Source organism: Lolium rigidum, chromosome 5, assembly GCF_022539505.1.
Source record: "Lolium rigidum isolate FL_2022 chromosome 5, APGP_CSIRO_Lrig_0.1, whole genome shotgun sequence".
Classification (NCBI taxonomy): Eukaryota; Viridiplantae; Streptophyta; class Magnoliopsida; order Poales; family Poaceae; genus Lolium; species Lolium rigidum.
This window is the reverse complement of record NC_061512.1, coordinates 43,288,419-43,299,764: the sequence shown is the minus strand read 5'-3', so window position 1 is coordinate 43,299,764 and position 11,346 is coordinate 43,288,419. Positions and strand designations below refer to the sequence as shown.

Below are 11,346 nucleotides of genomic sequence, written 5' to 3'. Positions count from 1 at the left end.
AATTGATACATCATTCGCTGAATTCAAAGAACACATGTAAGCTTATGTTTTAAAGAATATCTCTAAACATCAGGATAACGTTGGGATGGGCATATATAAAAGCCAGTGCTAGGAAAAGAAACCCATATACAAAGTGGTGTGCTATCCACTGGATTTGATTAATCCATGGGAATTTATTTTAAAATTTTGAAGGTTGCCAAAATTACATGACCTGGGAGCAACATGAAAGTAAGTGGCTTGGGAAAAGGCTTGAGAGACAATCGTTCGACCCTGCATATTAAGAAACACTGGTCTTCAAATAATGTAGGTTGCTTTGCAATCTTACCTACCTTTTTCCACATGGAATCTTTCAGCTGGTAGTGGCACATATAAAACTACGGCAGCTGTAGGACAAAAGACCATGCATTGAATATGGAGTTAGAGGGTTGCATGATTTATAGTGAACACAGACATATATGAGTAAATTTGGCAAAGCACAAAAGGAAATGGAATACAGGAAATTATTACTAACAGCTAGATTTGATCTTCTAAGTATTATTGTTGACCATGGAAACCGGCAAAGTACTCCGGTTTACCAAATTTGAAGTGTCAACCGATATGTAGCAGAAGGCGAGGTTCCCTAAAAATAAAAATGGTAATTGTCATGAGAATGACAATGGTCTTGGTAAAACTCATACCAATATTTAAGACCGATCGAGCTGCACTGGCTATTCTGTAACTAAGGATTAAAAGTGGAATAACTGAAAACAAAGAGAGTATGGTGTGAACTTTCTGTGTACCAAGAGTTTATGTCATCACGAAACAATTCAAAAGAGTTCAGGCTCACCAAAATTTCAAAATGGAGTAATGATTGTCGAGTCATATACCCTTTCAATAGATCGATCCTATCCTAGAAGAAATGAGTAATTAACAACTAACTGAGCCATATTCAATGCTAAATATTCTTAAGGGTTTATATTTGGTGTAATATTTTGGTGCTTTTTACTGAAAGCACTTTTGTGGAAGAAATTTTCTAAACACTGTTTTGAACTGCTGCTGTATGGTGTACAAAAATAGTAGTATAGGTTCGTTTTCGATCAGAAAATTCAAGTATGTTAAATTCAACAATGTGTCCCCAGGTTGTGAGAGAAGGCAAAGCGGCAGACCAAAAGTAGTGGAAGTAACATTGCTACTTCTAGTGCTACATCTGATCAACCCATCCTAACCAGAATCACCAGAAAAAAAAAAGATATGATCTGAACCAGACAGAAGGAGACAATAAAGACCCAAAAAAGAGGCAATGAGTACGGGAATCCAATATTCTTTCAGCTGGTTATGATAAAAACTACAGTGAATCTTCATTGCACACGAAAATTTGATCTTCTTTCAAACTTATGGGGTTTGAGGAAAAAACAGAAAGAGGTCCATTTCAGAGTTCCCTAAAAAGTTTAGGGTCGACAAAAACAATTGTGTCTGAAAGGCAGAGACATTGAGGAACAACTCTCAGCAAAAAGGGGTTCACAATGTACTTTGCTTTCCATTTAATGAACTTGACAGTTGGAATTATCTAGCAATCTTGGTATGTCATGCCAAAGTTCAAGTATACACCTTTGCATTCATTTACTCACGACCACTGAAGGAACTGATCATCATTTCTTGATTTCTGCATGTTCTTTTGTACACTTCCATCGCCCACACACCAAGAAAGCTGCATGTATGACTTATACACTGTAAGGAAAAAAACAAGAACCATCTTAAGATGCTTCAGTGCTAGCATTCCAGTTGTGCCAATCGGATAACAATAAAAGAGGAAGTATACCAGATTGTCCAGCCGATGTCTAGCTTTAGTTTGTCAGTCAAACATCTTTTGCCAGAACAACTGTCCATCAACATACATACTGATTCTTCTAATTTTGTTTTCAAGGTGGACAACATGCCTGATCCTTTTGTCTGAATGCTCACACATATTTTTCACATCAATTAGAAGCAAAATTCTGATAATATGTAGTAGCTGGAAGCGTACGACAGCAGGCGGCCGCTCATGGTGACAAAGGTAGGCAGGAGAGTCTGGTTTGAACTCGCGGAGATGTCCATGGCGAAGAACTCCAGGTGCTTGGCGCCACCAGACTCAGCAGGCTGCCGACGACAGCGCCCGAGGGTCAACATGTACCAATAGAACGGCGAGCACAATCACATACCTACAACAGCGCGACGAAAGTAAAAGCGATTAGATCACCATGAAAAAAAGAAAGATGGCACACACTGTTGAACAACTCACAAAAGAAACTAAAGAACAATTCGCAAAAACCGCAAAGGAGGTCTAGGAGACGAATCAGAGGAAGAACATGCACCTGGAATAGGCGGACGTGTCTGAGCGTAAGGTCACGCCTGGTGCCGCCACCACCACCGTTCGGCACTGCGCCTCCCAGCCACATCAACATACCGTTGCGCCCGACAGATGCAAAGGAGGCCGCACCGCCGAATCGCGGCCGGACCAAGCGAATCGAGCTCAACCAGATGGGGCCTGGCGCCCACACCAGGACACCCCACTGCTACAGAGGCGGCCTCCCTCAGCAACCACGATCATCGTCCACCACCAACAACCGCCATCTGGCCGCGCCGGCTGCCGCATGTCCGAGTCCCCTCGCTCGAGGGCAACACCCGGGGAAAGTTCCAGCCGCGGCCGGATCCGCACAGGCTGCTATTTCCCAGTGGCAGGGGACGCCGGCGGCTGCAAGGGTAGGGAAGGAAGCGGGGGAGGAGGGCTGAAAGATGAACCGCTCACACGGAAGAAGAAATGAAAAGAGAAAAAAGAGGAGGCGTGGTGGGAAGGTGGGATGGGATGTCTAGGTACTGTGTCACCGTTTTGACTGAGGAAAACCAAACGGGGACAAAAGATAATTCTAAACGCAAACACGTGGCAAATCAAGCCATTCGTCGATCATGGAGATAAACCACGCACCTAGCCTGGGCCCTCCACGACCAACACAGTTTTCCACACGCCTTTTCAGCTATAGCCACACGGCTGGAGCAGCACAACAGCATAAAAGAGACCTGAAATTTCCCATGGAGCACCAAAACAATACACAGAGGAAATTAGGACATATAAACGCATACGTGCCACCACCACGTTAACTCATAAATAGGCCTCAAAATTCTGTGAAAAAAGATGTTTATTCAAGTTTAATATAGTAGTTATTTCTTTGCCGCCAATAGAGAGAAGTTTTTCCTTCCATCCTTTAATTCTCTAGAGAACTCTCTCAACAAAATGCAAAAAGCAATCACTTCTATCCGCTCCAACCATAGACGGAAGACCCAAGTATTTATCAGAAATAGCTTCAGTGTTGATGTTAAGCGTGTTGCACATATCAACTTTGACATTAACATGAGTATTAGGACTGAAATAAATACTAGATTTAGCCACACTAACCAATTGCCCCGAAATAGCACAATAGGAATCAAGAACATGTTGCAATAAGATTGCATTATTCAAATCTGCCTTCAAGAGAATCAAGGAATCAGAATATAGCATTTATGGGAATGAGAAAACAGAATATAAAATTATATAGCTTTATCTCAAATATATTGTGAACCGAATAATAAGATTCAAACAAGCTGTTTAATCCGGCGCAACGGAAGGGCATTTTTTGCTAGTAAACTAATACATGGAGTATTCCTTTGAGGATAACTACGTTTTTTTTTTCTTTGAACTTATTTTGAGGATAACTACGAAGCGCGCATCTAGGCCCATACGGGGTAGGAAGGCTCTCTCAGGATGCCGCACAGGCCTCCTTCGTCTTCCTTGCCCGCGACCCGACTCATGCGGATATAACCCTCCTCACCCCATTCATCTCCCCAAGAATTTTTCACAACCCAGTACGGGTGGCCATGCTCGGTGCCGTAGCCAACGACCACGACAGCGTGGCCGAGTTCCGTCGTGCACGGGCCGATGAATATCCCGCCGCCGTAGTTGTTGAAAGCGGTACCATTCGCGGTGATTCGGACTGCCACGGGCTGGGCCGCGACGGCCCTCATCAGGGTGGTGGCGTCGTTTCGGGGAAGAACCATCCGGTAACCGTGATACCTGACTGCGGGAGTCAGATGACCAACGGCGCACGCGCCACTCGTCCTGTCCCCAAACCTGTATAGCAGACAGGAAATCACATATTACAGTATTTTTTTTTTAGATTATTTCCATGAATTTTCAGAGGAAAATTTGGGTCCAATCGAAAAACGAAATTTAAAAACTTACGTACGTACCTGTACGGGTAGGCGTCCTCTATAAACGCTCCGTTCTGCCGCCCTTGCATGCTCATGAACCGGAGCGCTTCGGCGGCGAGGCCGCCTTCGCAGCCCTGATCATTAGGCGGATCGGCGCAATCCACGACCGCCTGCTCCGAAAGGTCGTACAGTTGGCCTGTCTTGATCGCGTTCAAGCTTTCGACCGCCGCGATGGCGGCGAAGGCCCAGCAAGCCTGGCAAGCGCCCTGATTCTTGACGGCTGTGACAACGCCCTTCTGGCGCCAGTCCACCTGCTCCGGGGGCGGTAATATGAGCACTCGCGACGCGTCGGTGGGGGCGGGGCCCGTGGGCCAGGCGCCGTCGCTCTCGTACGCGATGGAGGTGGAGCAGTCGCCGTAGGTCTTGTCCACCTCCGCTTCGGTCATGTCGCCGAACTGGTTGAGGCTGAGGAAGAAGGGCGCGTTGCCCTGCTTGTTGAAAGCATGAATCCTTCGGACTTTGTCCTTGAATATGTCGAACCGGCGAGCGGTCTCGGCGACGTTGCGGGCCACACGGTGGTGCGCCGCCCAGCGCTGGTACAGCGCCGACATGGCCTCCTCCGTCGCCATGTCCTCCTCCTCGAACTGGAAGCGAACACTCCCCGCTGGCGGCGGAAGCAGCACGACAATGGCGCACATCAGCGCGACGATGGCAACTGCGTTGGCCATAGGTCTTTTGTCTGAGGTCGTGCTACTAGCTCTCGGCAACTACTCTCTCTGTGTGTGTGAGAGCATGCTGCGCGCAATGCCGCACGCCACATATATATGATTCTATGCAAGAGCGGAATGGTCAGCGGTAGAAGCAAAGCAGATAGTGCAAGGGTACGAGAGTGGAATGCATGTAGAGATCATCAGGCAGTGTTTTGGAAATCCCGGCCGGGCCCCTTAAAATGAAGGATCTCTTGTCTAGTCCTTTATAATCCTTGCACTTTTATCCACACCATAGGTGCATGACCTTTCTTACAAATGTACAACTATCTCATCGATAAAAGTGCAAACATGATTGTGTCTACTTTTATTTTCTTTGTCTGGTTATTTGTATGTTGCACTTTTTCACCAAAACGCAGTCGCCCTTATGGAAAGTTGAAACTACCTCATCAATAATAAGTGTGCAAATGGAAGCTCTATGTGTATTTTTTTTTTGTCTTGTTACTTATAGGTTGGTCTTTTCAATGACATTGGCTTGGTGCATTGTTTTTTTTTTTTTGGAAATGTGCAACTACTTCATTGAGAAAATTGCAACCATGGTTCCATATGTATTTTCCAACATTTTTGTATGGTTAAGAACGACTGGAAGCAACCTCCTGCAACAAGTGTGGAACTCACCAATTTTCTTTTATCATGTGAACATTTTAACTTGTCACACCTTATGGAAAACTTAGAGCACTAAACGCAGGCAAGTAGAATTGCCACAAAAGAACTTGTGTATGGAATTTTCTACCATTTCTTGAAGACGAAGGTAACAGACAAAGTGCGCCAACTGATTCCATCCATTAATTCCAGCAAGGGTTTGAGCGATTTTACTTGCCTAACCAGATATATCTCTTCGTTCTTATTCTAGGTACCTTTTTTTTGGGAGAACTTGTTCTAGGTGCCTAGAGCAGTTAGTTTGAACTGTCAAGTCGTAACTTGGGAAGTATGGCCGACAACTGTGCAACACTGCCCCATATTAGGCGCCATTAGGGTATGTTACCAAGTTATGATTTGTAAATGTTGTCAACCACTAATATAGTGTGGTATGTCACGTCGCCACATGCATGCCATTTTTCTGGATGCTATCTAATTGCGAGCCAAATTCCATGCCAAATGTTGACAAGGCACGACTTGACAGACCAGACCCCGAAATGCAGGTTCGATTCGTGCCTACCGGACATCCTTTTTTAGATGATACTACCATATTACTAATAGATGCTAAATTACAAAAACAACAGGCGCTAGCATATACAGTGTATGCCGCGCAATGCATTGCACCATATATATAGTCAGGGATTTGCTTATCCGCAGGCGAGACTGAGGATCGTGGGATGTCGCATCAAGATTCCTGAAGCCAATGCAGCAGCCGTGTTCCTTCTTAACCATCTGCCTAATGTGTCTGCGAGTATCATGCAGAAAATTATGCCATGATGATATCCAAAAATGGTCAAGCGAACTACTCCTCGTACTAGTAGAATGGAGCTGGAAGGATATGAGAAGAATTTTCCGGTTAAAACGTGGTGATAATGTCATATTGCTATGTTAGAGTGCAAGGGTACGATAGTGGAGGAAAGGTCGGCCTTGGAAGCAACTTTGCTGTGCAACCTCACTCACCATAATTCCCATAGAATTGAGAGCACCAAACGTCACGTACGCAAGTAGAATTTCCCACAAAAGAACTTACTTTGTGTATGTATGTATGGACTTTTTTTTCTTCTATCCTGCTTCTTCTTGAAGAAGCGAGGTAACCGTCCTCCCCACAAATTGTGCCGACCATTAATTTCAGCAATGATACAATTGTTATTTGTCTATCTCTTCGTTCTTGTTCTGGCCTTCTAGGTACCTAGGGTCTGTATAGAGCATGCTGCCAACGACTAATATAGTTTGGTAGATTACGTAGCCACACAGGCATGCCATTTCTGGACATGTTAGCTAATTGCAAGCCAAATTCCATGCCAAATATTGGAAATGAACGATTAGGCAGATCAGGCCCCCCAAATGCAGATTTGATTCATGCCTACCGGCCACTCATCTCGGGCATCGATAGATTTGCATTTTCACCTCGCATGTATGCGGAGTAATTCGGAGACACCGCCTAGGGTTTCGCCGCTCCGCTTAAATATGAAGTAGCTCACCCTTGCCATGTCTTTGCGATGCTAATAATAAACATTTAATATTGCTGGTAATAAAATAACATTAACCCTAATTATGTGTGTCGGACTTGTTCATATAAAACACTTTTTATTTGGAGCTACGGTTCAAATTCTATTGCAGATTTGAAATAGGAAAATCATTTTTATTATTAGATCATGTTTTAAAACGAAAATAGAACCTGCAAGGGGGTTTTCACAAAAGTTAACAGGGGAAGGGCCCCGGATCGAAAAGAAATGATACAGGGGTCTGGACGAAAATATCCGGATCCGGATCTGGATCGGGAACTGGTTTCTCACCGAAAGGGCAGCCAGCCTGAGAGAGTGCTTGATGGCGCTAACTTAACACACCGTTGAGGAGACCCCAAGAGGAAGGTGAAGCAGCGCAGTTGGCAAGTTTTCCCTCAATTTGAAACCAAAGTTTAATCAATCCAGGAGGCAATGTATTCTTCAGTAGGTTGTCGCGTCCCAATATTTGCTCTGGCGCTTGCAAATATCGGTAGCAACGTGGAGACCTGCACATAAACAAACACAACACTTTGCCCCAACGGATTTCAGTGAGTTTGTCATGCTCACCGGCTTTTGTCGGCAACAAAGGATTAAACGTATCGAATGGGAGAATGATGTTTGCAGAAAGTAAACAGAGAGCTTCGTAGGAAATAACAGTAATGAGGAAATAGAACCGGGATCCATAGTTCACTAGTGGTGTCTCTCCATTAAAAGATAGCATGTTGGGTAAACAAATTACAGATGGGCAATTGACAAACAGGCATAAATTTACTATGATGAGAGCATAAACTTATTATTAAATATGTGGGCATTACAACAATATACATAGACCGCCATCCAACTGCATCTATGACTAATAGTCCATTTTCAGGATTGCATCCGCGACACCCTCCAATATTAAGTTGCAAGCAACAGACTATCGCTAAGTAAGCAATGATACTACCTTAGAATAGCACACCGTTGTTTTCTCCCTAGTGGCAACAACACATCTAGAACCGTAGAGATTTCTGGCACTTCTCATGATTTACTAGAGGCATGAACCCAACTATCGAGCATAAATACTCCCTCTTGGAGTCAATAGCAACTACTTGGCCAGAGCAACTACTAGAGACGGAGAGCATGCATGATCATAAGTAAAATAACATAAACTCACATATCATAATAATCACTATTCATCGGATCCCATCAAACCAACATCGTAATATTACAATTGCATAGTCTTGATCATGTCAGTCAGCTCACAAGACTAAATCAGGAACGAAGCACATGGGAGAGATGTACCAACTAGCTACTGCTATGGACCCATGGTCCTGTAGAGACTACTCACGCATCACCGCGGAGGCATGCATGGTGATGAAGAAGTCCTCCGGCGATGATTTTCTCCTCCTGCAGGGTGCCGGGAAGAGCTCCAGAACTCTCCCGAACTAGGGTTCGACTTTGCGGCGGCGACGGAACTTTTCGTGGAAGTATGAACGGGTGACTAGGGTTTTCCCGTGGCGAAGAATAAATAGGCGAAGAGGCGGAGTCGGAGGCGGAGGAGGTGCCCACACGTGGGCCAGGCGCCCCTCCGGGGCCGCGCCTGGGGGGCGTGTGGGGCCCTCCTGCCCCCCTGGCTTCCCCCTTCTGGCAGTTGCTTCTCCTCGGGACTTTAAGGTATATGAACTTTGTTTCGTTCAATTCCGAGAATATTTTATATGGTGCTTTTCTGAAACCAAAAATAGCAGAATATAGGAACTGGCACTTCGGCACTGCGTTAATAGGTTAGTCCCAGAAAATGCTAAAAAGGTGCAAAAATGCATACATAATTCATGCATAATCAATATAAAACAAGCAAGGAGCTTCAAAATTATAGATGCATTTGAAATGCATCAACATCCCCAAGCTTAACTCCTGCTCGTCCTCGAGTAGGTAAGTGACAAAAACAAATAATTTTGAGGCGACATGTGTCACACTCTTTATCAATATGCATAAGCAATCATAGATGGGATCATAGTACTTAACATAGCATGAAAGATATAAATTCTAGTAATATAACTCAGTAAGCATGCTATAACATGAAGAGTAATCAAACAAACAAGAATAACTAAAGTGCATGTAGTAACATGATTATTAAAGAGCATAGAAAAAGACAATATAAAGTGGTATTCAGCTTGTCCCATAAGTGATAGCAAAACATAAATGCTAGGACATCTTTAAAGTTTATTGAGTGACTAGATACAAGTAATTTGAGAACAAGTTATATCACAACAATGATTCAATCAATACAATATTGGGACCATGCACATAAAACTAAGAATGATAACTATGCTCTCAATAAATGGTTCATAAACAAGATGGTGGAGACTCAACATGAAAAGTAGAAGAAAGTCTCTCTTAGAGAGGCAAGTGAAATCACTCATGTGCTGAAACTTTTTATTAAAAACAATAGAGATATAAAATTGTGCTTTTGAGAAGGATTAACTTGTCAATGGTAATGAAAAGTGTATGAGTTGTGCAAAGCTTCTACAAATAAGTTGCAAGCCTCATGCATGATATAATAATAGTGCTCACACCTTGTCCTAATTAGCTTGGATTTCCATGGACCTTCACTGCATACATATGTTTTAACCAAGTTTTTGCAAAGGGGTACCTCCATCTCAGCTGAGCGAAAGTCTAAGGAGAAAGCTCGCATTGGATTTCTTGCTATTGATTATTCTCAACTTAGAATCTCACCCCGGGACAACATGGAAAACAGACAAATGGACTCCTTTTTTTCAAGATTAAAGCTTTCGGCAACATAAATTTTCTCATGAGATATAATATTTTTGAGGATATGGTGTCCATGCTGAAACTTCCACCATGATACATGGCTTTGGTTGGCGGCCCAATGCTCTACTCTAACAATATGCATACTCCAATCATATTAAATCATGGTAAATCACCCTTACTTCAGACAAGATGAACATGCATAGTAACCCACATGATATTCAACAGAGATGTGGCAGGTTGATGGCTTCCCCACTAAACATGGTTACAGCACAACAAGCAACTTAAAAGAGAAAAAGTGCACAAGTGAATACTACTCAACATTTTAGTCCATGAGCAACAAAATAAATTATTTGAAGAGTTTTTAATGCTAGCACATGAATAACTCACAAAGAAGTGGCAATGAAATACCACATATAGGTAGGTATGGTGGACTCATTTGGCATGTTTGGTTCTTGGTGGTTGGATGCACAAAAAGTATTCCTCTTAGTGCAAATGAAGGCTAGAAAAAGATAGGATGCGACCAACTAAAGAGAGCATAATGACCATAATCATGCATAGCGACAAAATTAATATTAACCAAAGCATAAAGTGATCTAACAAGTCAAAAACTAAATGATCATGAAGGCAAAGTGACTGGATGTAGTCATAACATGGTTTAAACATGCGCCAAGTCACTCGAATAAATTATTTGAAGAAGAATTTTTACCACTTTACATGCTTTTCTAGGCTAATAACAATGCATGAAACTTAAATGGCACAAAACACAATCTTTAGTTGTTTGAGACTAGTCATGCAACAACAACATTTACTGAGCATATAGTAAGAATCACATCAAACATGGCATGAAAAAGTCTAAGCCTCACTAAATATGCTTTTATTTGCATCACATACCTATATAGTAATTTTTATGCATCCATCGCCAACCAAATAAATGAAAACACTCTCATATATGATAAATAAGAAAATGACCAGAGAGGTATTCAAACATGAATCATCCAAATAAACAAGCTCCGAACATGATATGAGTGAAAAACTCAGAGCTAAACGAAGTAGATGCAAACTAGAACACTAGAAATGAAGAAAACATGAAAACTATAGTGTCTAGTGCAAACAGCGGAGCGTGTCTCTCTCCCAAACAAAATATGATGAGTCCAAATTTATTGAACAGTAAACAAACTAAAGAAAACACACAGCAAAAATAAAGACGCTCCAAGAATAGCACATATTACATGAAGGAATAAAAATATAGCACATTGAAAACTGACCTGGTGCATTTGTTTAATGAAGAGGGGATGCCTCGGGGCATCCCCAAGCTTTGACGCTTGTACTTCTTGGATACTTCTTGGGGGGTCCAGGGGACATCCCCAAGCTTGAGCTTTTGTCCATGCTTCATCTATAGCATCATTCTGTTGGAGAACGTAGCATAGAAAACAAAAAAATTCCTACCGCGAGAACGCATTCCAAGCCAAGATGCAACCAGAAGATGG

At 42.9% G+C, this 11,346-nt stretch overlaps 1 long non-coding RNA gene across 2 annotated transcripts; it reads right to left on the bottom strand.

Moving 5' to 3' along the window:
* Positions 1-1,607: 1,607 nt before the first annotated feature.
* LOC124655469 lies at positions 1,608-2,799 on the bottom strand. 2 transcript variants are annotated; one of them, XR_006988695.1, is made up of 3 exons: positions 2,331-2,799; positions 1,799-2,177; positions 1,608-1,707 (listed from the first exon to the last, which is right to left on the bottom strand). It is a non-coding gene; the product is annotated as an uncharacterized LOC124655469 (long non-coding RNA). The 2 variants fall into 2 exon arrangements; XR_006988694.1 differs by having other exon boundaries at positions 1,608-2,177.
* Between the last annotated feature and the right edge of the window lie 8,547 nt (positions 2,800-11,346).